The sequence below is a fragment of the Pan troglodytes genome, chromosome 9 (assembly GCF_028858775.2).
Source record: "Pan troglodytes isolate AG18354 chromosome 9, NHGRI_mPanTro3-v2.0_pri, whole genome shotgun sequence".
Classification (NCBI taxonomy): Eukaryota; Metazoa; Chordata; class Mammalia; order Primates; family Hominidae; genus Pan; species Pan troglodytes.
The window spans coordinates 65,325,454-65,339,841 of NC_072407.2; the positions used below are offsets into that span (position 1 = coordinate 65,325,454).

Sequence of the window (14,388 nt, forward strand, 5' to 3'; positions counted from 1 at the left end):
AGGCCAAGGTGGGTGGGTCACGAGATCAGGAGTTCGAGACCAGCCTGGCCAATATGGTGAAACCCCGTCTCTACTAAAAATACAAAAATTAGCCGGGCACGTGGCATGCGCCTATAGTCCCAGCTACTTGGGAAGCTGAGGCAGGAGAATCACTGGAACCCAGGAGGCAGAGGTTGCAGTGAGCCAAGATCGTGCCACTGCACTCCAGCCTTGGTGACAGAGCAAGACTACGTCTCAAAAAAAAAAAAAAAAAAAAAAAAGTCACCTAGGCTGGTCTTCAACATCACTCCTGCCTGCCTTTACCTCTCTGTTCCTACCTCCAGAAACCCCTGGGAGCTGCCCTAGGGAGGGGCCCCCTTAGGGCTCCCCTTCTTGGTTGGGGAGGGCTTTCCATTCTCCTCCTGGGCCCCCCTCTCCACCAAGGCAGTATCCAGCCCCTAGGGTGCAGACTGAGCTTCCCTCCTACCGCAGGGCAGGGTCAGCTGGTCAACCTGGGTCCAGCCCCGCCCCTCGGCTTCCCACCTGGGCCCAGCAGTTATTGATGTTCTCAGAGTGGCCTGAGGCAGGGCGAGATCTGGAGTCATCAAAGGAAGATTAAATTATGCTCCAAGGCAGCCAAGGGGTTGTTTTAGGAAGGTTTTCGACTGTGAGGCTTGCAGTGAGCTGGGCTGCCGCCCTGAGCTCCCCCTGTTTTGGGCATTTGCCCTCTTGGAGATTTTCTGGTTCCTAATTGGCTTGGGTTATCCATCTGTTCCTGTCCTAGTGGAATGTTGTTTAAAGGAGCCTGGTGACTCCCCACTGAGGCTGCTGGAGTTAAGCCAGAGTATACATATCTGAACTGCCCAGCCAGGGGCAGCTGCATCCGGGCAGCGCCCCCCAGCCCCTAATGGATGTGATTGGATTAGTGATATCAGGAATTGTGTGATGCACTTGTTATATGACCTTGGACAAATCACTCTCTGTGCCTCTTGTTTCTCTTCATTAGTTAAGTGGCTTTTTTAAAAAAAGCACCAGAAACCTTTTATTCAAACAATATATTGGGTTCATAAGATCAATGTATAAAGGAGCATCAACCCTCCTAGCTGCTCACTCATTTGTCTGTCCATCTGCCCATTCATCTGTCCATCCGTTCATTCATCCGTCCATCCCTCCCTCCCTCCAATGTGTGCCATGGGCTTGTACATCTGAGGCCCCATTTTAGGAGCTATGGCGCCTGCCCTACCCTCCAGCCTCAGAGGAGGCAGCAGCCCAGAAACAATCATAGCATGAAGGAGATGACCTCAATGTCATGGGAGAAGTCCACACATTCCAGGGGTCAAAGGAGAGGGTAATAATGACCAGGTTTGGGGAATGGGATCAGGGTAGGCTGCCTGGAGAAGGTGGCCTTTACACTGAACTTGGATGTTGAGGGTGGGGATCAAAAGATAAAACTGGAGAGGGACCTGCCAACCCAGGGATGTGAGTGTAAGGTGTGTTGGGGGGAAATGGGAGGTAAAATGGATGAAGCAGCTTGGGCAGAATTTCTCTTCCATCCAGGGTGGTGGCCTTGGTCTCAGGGGCTGGGACATTCTCTGTGATAGTCTCAGAGGGGCCAATAATCCCCTGGGCTTCTCTGTCCTCCTGGGGGTGGGAGTGGGGAAGCTCCTGAGGCTTGTGACCCGTGAGGCTCCAGGGGCTCACCGAGTCACACTCAGTGGTGCCTAGCCTTACTTTGTGCAGATTCTGGGTCTCTCACCCGTCATGAAACTTCCATGGGGCCGTTTGTGCCCCTGCTCCTGCTGTGGCTGCTGCCTGCTGGCTGCCCACTCACCACCCTCTCCAGGGTGGTTCCAGGCAGTTCTGCAGCACGTGTGGGCCCCTGTCCTGCTCCCCAGATTGCGGCCCCTGGCAGGGATGGCGAGACATTCCGTAAATTCCCAAGGGCCAGGAGCTATTCCTCTCTGGTGGCTGACTGGGGGCCTCTCAGCCCGTGGCTTCGTCAGTGACTTATTAGGGACTCCAGATTCAGCCCCTGTGCTTGGGTGGTTCTAACAGATTTGGTGGCCTCTGTATGGTGGTTTCAGGCTTGACCTGCCATGGGATGTCCTCTGCCCTGAAACCCCAATCTCTCTCTCCCTTCACAGGCTGATTCTAAAGTTTCCTTTATGGGAGTGAGGCAGTTCAGGGAATGAGGATTCTGCAGGCCTGAATTTTTTTTTTTTTTTTTTTTGAGGGGGAGTCTTGCTCTTGTTGCCCAGGCTGGAGTGCAATGGCTCAATCTCGGCTCACCACAACCTCCGTCTCCCAGGTTCCAGTGATTCTCCTGCCTCAGCCTCCCGAGTAGCTAGGATTACAGGCATGAGCCACCATGCCCAGCTAATTTTGTATTTTTAGTAGAGACGGGGGTTTCTCCATGTTGGTCAGGCTGGTCTCGAACTCCTGACCTCAGGTGATCTGCCTGCCTCGGCCTCCCAGAGTGCTGGGATTGCAGGCATGAGCCACCGTGCCCAGCCGCACAAGCCTGAATTTGAATCTCGACTCTACGTCTTGTTAGCTGCGTAGTGATGCCCGCCTAAGCCTCAGTTTCGTCACTCGTAACTGCAAAACGGGGAATAAAACCTACCTATGGGATTGTTGGGGTTTTAAATAAAAGTGTATAAAGCCTGAGCCCAGTGCCGAGCACACAGTATTTAATTACAGGGTCAGCCCTGAGGGCACAGGCCTCAGCAAGGCCCGACACTCCCAGCAGAGGAGGAGGAAGAGAGGCCAGAACAGGAGGAGTGCTCTCCAGCTCCTGGGGCACGGGCCGAAAGCCCTTCCATGTGGGTGGGCTTCTTGAGGCCCTCCCTGGGCCCTTGGAGGCGGCCCTGGCCCAGCTAATTCTGGTCGAGCCCATCATGTTGCCAGGCAGCCTGGGTCTCAGCTGCCACCCTAAGTGGCACAGTGCAGGGACACAGGACGCTCCGAGGGCTGTGCTCCAGCTGCCAGGGCAAGGCTAGGAAATGCCCTCATGGGCAGCTCTGAAGGCACGGCCGGGAGAGTCGCCCCCTTCTGGTGTGCACCGGAACGGCACCTCTTGCCTCAGGAGGGTGTGATTGCATTTTGGAGCCCTCGCGCCACCTGGCAAAGAACCCAGCGCAGGGAACGGATTATGTGGATCCCGGAGCTTCCTCACACCAGACACCTGCCTAAGAACTCGAGGGCGGGACCCCAGGCTGACGCTCCTTAGCAGCAGGCGGAGGGGACACATGCCACTGTCCCCATGTCCCAGCACGGCTTTCTGTTCATCCGATGTCTTAAGCCAGGGTTGGCCAACTAAACTCAGGGGGCCAGGTGATGTGGCCAAGTGAGGTGGGCCAAGTGCCAGCGAAAGGGAGCGCGGGGCCACGGGGAGTTGCAGAGCGCATGTCCAGTCTGAAGGGGGCAGCGGCCCGCTCAGCACCAGCTGGTGTTGCCATGGGGATATGCAGGCTTCAGTTGCCAGATCTTCAGATATTTTAAAAATAGCTTGAAATCTGGACTTTTGTGTGAAATTTTCCAATTGTGTAGGCGACCCCTCCTCCCACCTTCTGGAATCCCTTTGTCTTTTCTGCTTGAACCCCCTAAAGGGGTCAACTCCCTCAAGTGATTCCATGCAGACGAAGGTAGGATCTCCTCTGATTCGTCCTCACAGTTCCTCCTTGCTGGCCTTCAGGAGTTTATTCACCGAGCAAACATCCAGCACCTGCTCTGGGCTAGGCCTTATGCAGAAATGGATTTTGAAGATGGGAGGAAATGGAGAAGACACAGAGCATTGCTTTGGAGAATGAAGGAAGAATGGAGGGGACAGGTGTCAGGCTTCCTGGGACACCTTCCCACCGCTTTCCAATTGGGATCTCCTATCTGAGCTATGAGGTCTCCTCCCTGTTATGCCATCCATGCTTTGGGTGGAGAGCCTCGTTCCCACTCAGCATCTCTTTTCTCATTGTTTCCAAGGCTGGGTCTTTCTTGGCTCCTCAAATCACACCTCCTCCGAGAGGCTTTCCTGGACCATGCTAGCTAGAGCAGCTTTCTCTATACCACCGTACACTCTTTATAGCACTCATCACTGTCTGAAATGACACACTTGCTTATTATCTATCTGCCTTCTCCCCACCCAACTATAAGGCCACAAAGGCAGGGCCTTCCTGAAGGATGTATTTGCTGCTCTCTGAACCCTTGGCAGGAGTTTGTGAGTTTATATTCCCCAGATGCTCTTCAGGCACAAAAAGCTAGACTGGAGGTTTTCAACAATGTCCAAAGGGTCTTTAAAACTCTGGAGTCACCGCCATCATCGGTAGTCCTTTTATCTCCACTGGTGTGTCCATGGCAGGGCCCTGCTTTCTGCTGTCCTTTGGGGCCCTGGAAATCCCAGATCTGTTTTCAGGAAACATTCTTAGCAGAGGTAGTGCTTTGTCCCAGACCACACTTGCTGGGCCTGTTTTCTCGCCTGCAAAAATGGGCAGAATGATAATTGTTGCAAGCTCATAGGGGTGTGAGGAGGGGAGTGCACATCATCCTGTGAGGTGGTAACCCCAAATTCTGTCATGAAGTATGGTGTCCCCTGGGTCCTGGCTGGGAGCTTGGAGCCCATTTTATACCTACCCCCACCAAGTAGTTCATGTATTCTGCCTGCCTTATTTCCTGCCCACAGCCCTTGCACAGGCCTGCTCTGCAGTTGGTCTCCCTCAGCATGGCAGAAGAGCTTAATGATAAAGATGGGCTGAGCTTCCAGGAGCAGACGGCATGGGAGAGAAGTCACAGATGCAAGGGAAGATACTCAGAGCCTGTGAAATCCCCTCAACTGCTCCCCTCCCCCACCAACCTTGACCTTGGACTTGCATGTCCCTCCTGGGGAGGGGGATTGGCAGATGAAACTTTATCATGATGAAGGCAAGGGCCAGTCACAGCTGAGCTCCTGCATGTAGAGGACTCAGCAGCAGGGACCAGTTTGATGATAAAAATGACAGCAACCATATACATAGCTGCTTGTCAGGGGAGGGAACCTGGTGCTGGGGGTGAGGGCAGGAGTTCACTGTTGCGTGCATTCATATCTGCCGAACCAACAGCGTTCAGAATCATAGATGGCTGTTTATCTTGGGCAGGGGGGCACTGGTGGCCCACCCCAGAGCTCTGATCTCATCTTAGCTTCATCAGTGCTGTTGATGAAATTCAGAGAAGTAAAGTTTATCAGGTTTGCAGAGAACCCAAAGCTGGGATACAAGGTGTCTAAGTAGGAGAACACAATCAAGATCCAAAGCAGTTGGAAGGTTGAATACTGGGCCTGCTTCCTTCTGGCAATGTAATTTCAGACAAGTCTCATAAAGCTTTTGAGCCCTGGTTTTCCCATCTGCAAAATGGGGACAGTGCCACCGACACTGCAGTGCTGTAAGGGTTAAGAAGACAGCCTACATAGAGCACCCAGCAGAGGCTGTATGCCTGGCACACAGCAGCCCCTCACTCACTGTGGCTACGGCTGTGATGAATACCAATGTGAGCTCCTTAGGCCAGGAGCCTTGTCTTTCGTTCCTGTATTCCTGGTGCCTGGTATGGCGTGGGCACTGAACAAATGTTTGTCAGATGAATGAACAAGATGAATTTGACAGGGATAAATGTCAGTTCCTGGACTCGCATCCAAAGACCCAGCTGCACAAGGATGCAGTGGGGGAGAAATGGCTTAGCAACAGCACATGTGAGAAAAGCCGAGGGATTGAAACTGACAGAAATTCAGTCAACATGAGGTGGCTGCCAAAACCAGCCAGGGCAAACTTGGGTAGCATTATTAGAGGCTGGGTGCTCAGAGGAGGGAGGCCACGGTGGTCAGACCAGCCTCAAGAGCCACAGACCCTTGTACGTTTCGCCTGTAGGGAGGCTGGCCAACCAGATGAGGTGGGGAAGAGTCCTAAAGACCACATATCATGAGATGTGGCTGAAGAAACCAGGGTGCTGAGCTTGGAGAAGAGAATCACAAGGCACGTGGCGGCATTCAGATCTTGCTTCTTCCACTTGCTCTGGACAATCAACAGCTCCAAGTCCCAGTTTCCTCATCCGTAAAATGTGCAAGCCACAGGTTGGAGGTCACGCCGCTGCTGGAGAAGGGCAGAAATGGGAACCTGAGCCTTACTGGACCCAGCCCCCCTCCGCCTCCCTCCTGAGCTCTTCAGCACGGAGGTTGTTCACGCTGAGGACAGCTGGCAGGGAAACTGTGGGTGGCCAGAGGCGTCTGTTTCCATTTTAGGGGTTGGACCAGGATCACAGGGGCAGCTCCTTCCAGCCCTAACCCTTCCTTCTCCTTTCTTCCACTTGTGGCCGATTCTATAGTCTGGGTGCTTTCCTGGCGGCCAGCTTCCCTCTATTTGCATAGTTTCTGCGTGTAAGATTTTGTGTGCAAAAGGCTGGATCTGTTCCTCTTCTTCCCAGAAACCGCCCGGTGCCTGCAGTGCGCCCCCCTGGTGTTCCCTCTGCTCCCTCTGGTGGCTACAGCGGGTACTGCACAGGGCTCAACAGAGCCAACCAGAATAGCGTTGGAATCAGACATCTTGGTAAAAGTCCCGGCCCTCCATCAACAGATGAATGGATAAGCACAATGTGGTAAAACATACAATGGAATATTATTCAGCCTTAAAATGGAAGAAAACGATGACAACTGGATGAGTCTCAAAAACATTAAGTGAAAATAAGTTGGCACAGAAGGACAAATATTTTATGATTCCATTTATAGGAGGTATATAGAACAGGTAGATTCAGAGACAGAAAGTAGAACAGAAGTTACCAGGGGCTCACAGAGGGGGAAAAGGGGAGTTATGGTTTAATGGGTACTGAGTTTCTGTTTGAGATGATGAAAAATTTCTGGAAATGGATAATAGTCATGGTCACACAACATCGTGAATATACTTAATGCCACTTATTGTACCCTTAAAAATTGTTAAAATGGTAAATTTTGTGTTGTATATATTTCATTACAATAAAAAGTAATACAATATTCATAACACAAAATTTACCATTTTAAGCATCTTGCTACCTAAGGGCTGCATGAGCTTCATCAAGTCACTTAGCTTCTCTGGGCCTCTGCTTCCTCATCTGTAAAGTGGGGAGAGCAATACTGCTTACCTCACTGCTACCACCCTGGTCCAAGCCACCATACTTTCTCACCTGGAGGATTGCAAACTGCCTCCTTGATGGTCTCCCGGCTTCACTTTGGCCCTTCCCAACAAGTCTTTTTCTTCTAAGCAGCCATAACATCTAGAAACCTAGGTCAGATCAGTCACGCTGCTGCTTAAAATTCTCCCCACACTCCTCTTTTTGACCAACAGGATCTGGTCTGTGATCACCTCTCCTCCCTCAGTACTTTCTGCCACCTCTCCCTCACCAAGATATTACTCCATGCTCCTTTTGCCTCCAGGCCTTTGGCCTCATTGGTTACCCTGACTCGAATGCTGTTCTCCTGATTGTCTTACATTGCCAGGTCGTCCTTGTCATCAAGGTCTCATCTCAAATGTCATCTTCTTTTTCTGGGGATTTCATTTCTTACCAGCCACTCCAATGTTGCCTTACCTTCTAGCCTTACTCTTATCACCTCTGTCTTGTTTGACTTTCTTCATAGCACCTGTCATGATCTGAAATTGTCTTATCTCTGTGAAACTGGGTCACTTTATGGGCTGGATTTTGTAGAGTGCAAAGTAGGGTATAGTTTTTATTTTTCTTCTGCCTCCATCCTTGCACTTGCTCTGTTGTTTCTCTCTCCCTACATTGTCTTGGTCCATTTTCTGTTGCCTATAACAGAATACCACAGACTGGGTAATTTAAAAAAAAATAAAAAAAGAGATTCATTTGGCTCATGGTTCTGGAGGGTGGGAAGTCCAAGAGCATGGTACTGCATCTAGTGATGGCCTTAGTGCTGCATCATAACATGGTGGCAGGCATCACATGGTGAGAGAGGGTGAGAGAGTGTGAGACACAGACAGAACTGGGGGTTGAACTTATCCTTTTACCAGGAGCCTGCTTCCGGGATAACTAACCCACTCCTCTGAGAACAGCATTAACCCACTGATGAGGGCAGAGCCCTCATGACCTAATCATATCTTCAAGTTCCCACCTGTTTTTTTTTTTTTTTTTTTTTCCCATATGGAGTTTCACTCTTGTCTCCCAGGCTGGAGTGCAGTGGCATGATCTTGGCTCACTGCAACCTCCACCTCCCAGGTTCAAGTGATTCTCCTGCCTCAGCCTCTCAAGTAGCTGGGATTACAGGCGCATGCCACCAGACTCAGCTAATTGTTGTATTTTTAGTAGAGGTGGGGTTTCACCATGTTGGCCAGGCTGGTCTTGAACTCCTGACCTCAGGTGATCCACCCGCCTTGGCCTCCCAAAGTGTTGGGATTACAGGTGTGAGCCACTGTGCCGGGCCCCCAGCTGTTAATACCATCACAATAGCAATTAAATTTCAACATGAGTTTTGGAGGGGACATTCAAACCATAGCACCCCTCCTTGAAAATGTTTCAGCTAAGTATAGTTCACCCATTTTTTTCAGGTATTAGATCAATTTCAATTTTAGACATTAAAAGTCTGATTCTTTTAGGAGATGTACATTGAAGGATTTAAGAATGAAGAGTCATGGTGTCTGAAGCTTGCTTTCAAGTGATTTTGCAAGACCATGTATACACACATACACACAATGTTAACAAGTTTTGAATCTAGGTGGTGAATATATAGGTATTTATTATACTATTCTTTCAACTTTTCTATATGTTTGAAAATTCTTATAAAATGTTGGGCAAAAAGGAAACTGCTTTTGTCAAGTTAAGAAAATAAACCCAGTCCTATCTAAATAAAAATATTTATCTTCCATCCAATATAAATCTTCTATTCAAGCTGACCAGGCCTGGCTTTCCGCAGTGGGGAAGGTTGGGGGGATGGGCAGCGGGTGTATGGCCAATGTCCTCACTCTCTCGGATTCACCTCCCCTCCCACTCCTAGCAGCTGCTTCAGCTCCTTCAGGGTCTGGGAAGGGAGGAGGGAGGAAAGGAAGAGGAGAGGGCTCCTCAGTTGTGCTCTTGTCATCCATGTGGGGTGTACTGCTGGGCTTCCCCCTCCAGGAACTCTGCCCATACCATTGTTTTTTTTTTTTTTGAGATGGAGTCTCACTCTGTCACCCAGGCTGGAGTGCAGTGGTGCAGTTTTGGCTCACTGCAACTTCTGCCTTCTGGGTTCAAGCAATTCTCCTGCCTAGGCCTCCCTAGAAGCTGGGATTATGGGTGTGCACCACCACACGTGGCTAATTTTTGCAATTTAGTAGAGATGGGGTTTCACCATGTTGGCCAGGCTGGTCTTGAACTCCCGACCTCAGGTGATCTGCCCACCTCAGACTCCCAAAGTGCTGGGATTACAGGTGTGAGCCACCGTGCCCGGCCCTCACACCATTCTTGATGTGAGTGATACCCAACTGATCTCTCACACTCTGCCCGGTACTACCAAAAAAGCCTCTTTCTGCTGGGGTCGCCTTCTGCTCGCAGGTAGCCTCTTGGGTGAGGTCCCATTGAGGGGACAGTGTATTAGTCTGTTCTCATGCTGACAATACAGATACCCAAGACTGAGTACTTTATAAAGGAAAGGAGGTTTAATGGACTCGCAGTTCCACATGGCTGGGGAGGCCTCACAATCATGGTGGAAGATGAAGGAGAAACAAAGTCACATCTTACGTGGCGGCAGGCAAGAGAGGGTGTGTGCAGGGGAACTCCCCTTTATAAAACCATCAAATCTTGTGAGACTTATTCACTATCATGAAATCACTATCATGGGAAATGCCCACCCCCATGATTCAGTTACCCCCTACTGGGTCTCTCCCATGACACGTGGGAGTTATGGGAGCTACAGTTCAAGATTTGGGTGGGGATACAGCAAAACCGTATCATTCCACTCCTGGCCCCTCCCAAATTTCATGTCTTCACATTTCAAAACCAATCATCCCTTCCCAACAGTCCCCCAAAGTCTTAACTCATTCCAACATTAACTCAAAAGTCCATAGTCCAAAGTCTCATCTGAGAAAAGGCAAGTCCCTTCTGCCTATGAGCCTGTAAAATCAAAAGCAAGTTAGTTATTTCCTAGATAACAGTGGGGGTACAGGAATTGGGTATATACACCCATTCCAAATGGGGGGAACTGGCCAAAACAAAGGGGCTACAGGCCCCATGCAAGACCAAAATCCAGCGGGGAAGTCAAATCTTAAAGCTCCAAAATGATGTCCTTTGATTCCATGTCTCACATTCAGGCCACACTGATGTGAGAGGTGGGTTCCCATGGCCTTGGGTAGCTCTGCCCTTGTGGCTGGGAAAAAAACAGGAGTGATCACGTAACATTCCTGAACACCAAGGTATAGTACGGTGGACATTCCTGAGCCCTGCTTGGTCCCTGATGAAGGGATAGGGTTAGTGTTAGGATTAGGGTTAGGATTAGGGTTAGGGTTAGGGTTACAACGGGCTGGGAGGGGGGCGGGGGTCGGCAGGGCTGCAACTTCTTTTGTAGGTTTTCTCGGGCAGAATCAGTTGTGGTTTTCTGCTAGCTTCTGGTGGCTCTGGGCTTTCCTTGACCTCTGGACGCACTCTCTGCACTCTCCGATCTCTGCCTCTGTGGTCACACTGTCTACTCTGCTGTGGGTGGAATCTCCCACTGCCTTACGGTCATAGGACATTTTTCCACTGGACTTAGAGCCCTCTCAGGTAACCAGGATGAGCTCCTCCCTTCAAAACCCTTAACGTTTTTTTAAAAATTAATTAATTTTATTTTTAAAATTTTTATTTGCATAGGTTTTTGGGGAACAGGTGGTATTTCATGACATGAATAAGTTCTGTAGTGGTGATTTGGGAGATTTTGGTGCACTCATCATCCAAGCAGTGTATACTGACCTCTATTTATGGTCTTTTATCCCTCACCTCCTTCCCACTTTTTCCCTCTGAGTCCCCAAAGTCCATTGTGTCATTCTTATGCCTTTGCATTCTCATAGCTTAGCTCCCACTTATGAGTGAGAACATATGATTTTGGTTTTCCATTCCGGAGTTCCTTCACTTAGAATAATAGTCTCCAGTTCCATCCTGGTTGCTGTGAATGCCATTAATTCATTCCTTTTTATGGCTGAGTAGTATTCCATTGTATATATGTACCACAGTTTCTTTAACCACTCGTTGACTGATGGGCATTTAGGTTGGTTCCACATTTTTGCAATTGTGAATTGTGCTGCTGTGAACATGGGTGTGCAGGTATCTTTTTTGTGTAATGACTACTTTTCCTCTGGGTACCCAGTAGTGGGATTGCTGGATCAAATGGTAGTTCTACTTTTAGTTCTTTAAGGAATTTCCACACTGTTTTCCATCGCGGCTGTACTAGTTTATATTTCCACCAGCAGTGGAGAAGTGTTCCCTGTTCACTGCATCCACACCAACATCTATTATTTTTTGATTTTTTTGATTATGACCATTCTTGCAGGAGTAAGATGGTATCGCTTTGTGGTTTTGATTTGCAGTTCCCTGATGATTACTGATGTTGAGGATTTTTTCATATATTTCAAAACCCTTAACTTAATCACTTCTTTTATCATTTACAGTTATATTCCCAGGTGTTGGAGTTTAGGATGAAGATGTATCTTTTTGGGAACTGCCTTTCAGTCCACTACAAGTGGATTTGGAAAGCTAGATTGACCTCGCTCAATTTTGTAAAGGTGGAAGGAGAGAAAGAATGCGGATGAGGATTGTTTTCTCATTTGACCCAGCAATCCCATTACTGGGCAAATACCCAGAGGAACAGAAATTATTCTACCATAAAGACACATGCATATGTGTGTTCACTGCAGCATTGTTCACAATAGCAAAGACATGGAATCAACGTAAATGCCCATTAATGACGGACTGGGTAAAGAAAAAGTGGTACATATACACCATGGAATATTGTGCAGCCATAAAAGAAGAATGAGAGCATGTCCTTTGTAGGAACACGGATAGAGCTAGAGGCCATTATCTTTAGCAAAGTAACACAGGAACAGGAAGCCAAATATACATGTTCTCATTTGTAGGTGGGAGCTAAATGATGAGAACACATGGACACATGGAGGGGAACAACACACATTGGGGCCTATTGGAGGGTGGAGGATGGGAGGACGGAGAGGAGCAGAAAAAAAGTAGCTATTGGGCACTAGGCTTAGTACCTGGGTGATGAAATAATCTGTACAACACACCCTCATGACACAATTTTACCTATATAACAAACCTACATTTGTTCGGTTAAAAAAGAAAAAAAAGAAAGAGTGTGGATATGGGAGGAAGCAGGCACCGGGAGAGCCTGGGGGTGGAGGTTTGCCATGAAGCACACAGACCCAAAGTGTGTGCTTCATCCCTTGTGCTGAAATTGACCCTGACCCTCAGTCTGTTCTCTTAATTTCCATGTCATTAGAGGAAAATACAAACTCCAGTCTTCAGAATACCCATTTCCGACCCTGCCACAAAAACTCAGATTCCCATATGACATCTACCTATTCATTAGTACTGTGTGGCAAATGACTCCCTCCACCAACCCTGGCTTAGTGATTTAAAACAGCACCTTTGTACTAGCTCACAGTTTCTGTGTGTCAGGATTCTGAACCTGGCTTAGCTGGAGGTCTCTGGCCCAGGGTCGTTTGTGAGCTGGCAGTCAAGCTGGTAGCTAGATCCAGGGTTTTATCTAAAGCTCTTTTGGGGCAGATGATCCAACTTCATGTGGTCATTGTCAGGTTTCAGTCCCCCACTGTGTGGGCCTCTCTGCATGGCTACCTCACAGCATGGCAGCTGGCTTCCTCTGGAGTGAGCCATGAGAAAGAGGGACTCTGACTCTCAAGATGGAAGCTACAGTCCTTTTATAATGGAATCTCAGGAGTGACAGCTTGTCACTTTTGCTGTTTTCTATTTGTTAGAAGCAAGGCAGTAAATGCAATCCACACTTAAGAGGGAGGGATTACATAAGGGTTCCAATACCAGGAGGTGGGGATCACTGGGGCACCTTAGAAGCTGCCTACCACAGCCCCCAAAGTCTAATATACATAAGACATAAAATGAATTATCTTTAAGGTTAATCATAGATTTATCTCCTAATTTATGATAGTAAACCCAAACACTGGGGGGCTGTGGGGGAGACGGGTATTATGGTTTGGCTCTGTCCCCACCCAAATCTCATCTTGAATTGTACTCTCATAATTTCTATGTGTTCTGAGAGGGATCTGGTGGGAGATAATTGAATCACGGGGGCAGTTTCTTCCATCCGTTCTCCTGGTAGACAGTAAGTCTCATAAGATCTGATGGTTTGATAAGGGGAGACCCGTTTTGCTTGGCTCTCATTCTGCCTCGTTGCCGCCATGTAAGAAGTGCCTTTTGCCTTCTGCCATGATTGTGAGGCCTCCTTAGCCACATGGAACTGTAAGTCCATTAAACCCGTTTCTTTTGTAAATTGCCCAGTCTTGGATATGGCTTTATCAGTGGTGTGAAAACAATTAATACAATGGGGATGGTTAATGGGTACAAAAAAATTAGAAAGAATGAATAAGACCTACTATTTTATAGCACAATAGGGTGACTATAGTCAATAATAACTTAACTGTATGTTTAAAAATAACTAAAATAATGTAATTGGATTGTTTGTAACACAAAGGATAAATGCTTGAAGGGATGGAGACCCCATTCTCCATGATGTGATTATTTCACATCGCATGCCTGTATCAAAGCATCTCATGTATCCCATAAATATATACACCTACTGTATACCCACAAAAATTAAAAATAAGGTAGGGTGCGGTGGCTCATGCCTGTAATTCCAGCACTTTGGGAGACCAAGGCAGGTGGATCGCTTTAGCTCAGGAGTTTGAGATGAGCCTGGGCATCATAGTGAAACCCCGTCTCTATCACAAGAAATACAAAAAATTAGCCAAGCATGGTGATGCACGTTTGTGGTTTCAGCTATTTGCGAGGCTGAGGTAGGAGGATTGCTTGAACCTGGGAGGCAGAGGTGGCAGTGAGCTGTGATCACACCTCTATCCTCCAGCCTGGGCAACAGAATGAGACCCTGTCTCAAAAACAAAACAAAAAACAAAACAAAACAACAACAATAAAAAAAACCACATACACACACACACACACACAAAAACAAAACAAAACCCCAAAAAGTAAAAACACGAAAAACAAAAAAGACCCATATAAATTAGTTAAAAAACCCCTAAACACCTCAAAACTAATGTTTATGTTCCCAAATCATCAATGAAACTGACATAAATGTCTCTGTAGGATTTTGAGTTGATGGCTTGATCCCCTTTTCCCTTTGTTTTCCTAGAAGAAGGGCCTAGAGAAGTTAATAACATTTCTGGAGTAAACACAAGAGTATGC

At 48.1% G+C, this 14,388-nt stretch overlaps 1 long non-coding RNA gene across 1 annotated transcript in view; it reads left to right on the forward strand.

Annotated features, from left to right (window-relative positions):
- LOC134807254 (uncharacterized) overlaps positions 1 to 14,388 on the forward strand; it is a 209,688-nt gene that overhangs the window by 86,465 nt on the left and 108,835 nt on the right. The window lies entirely within an intron of this gene.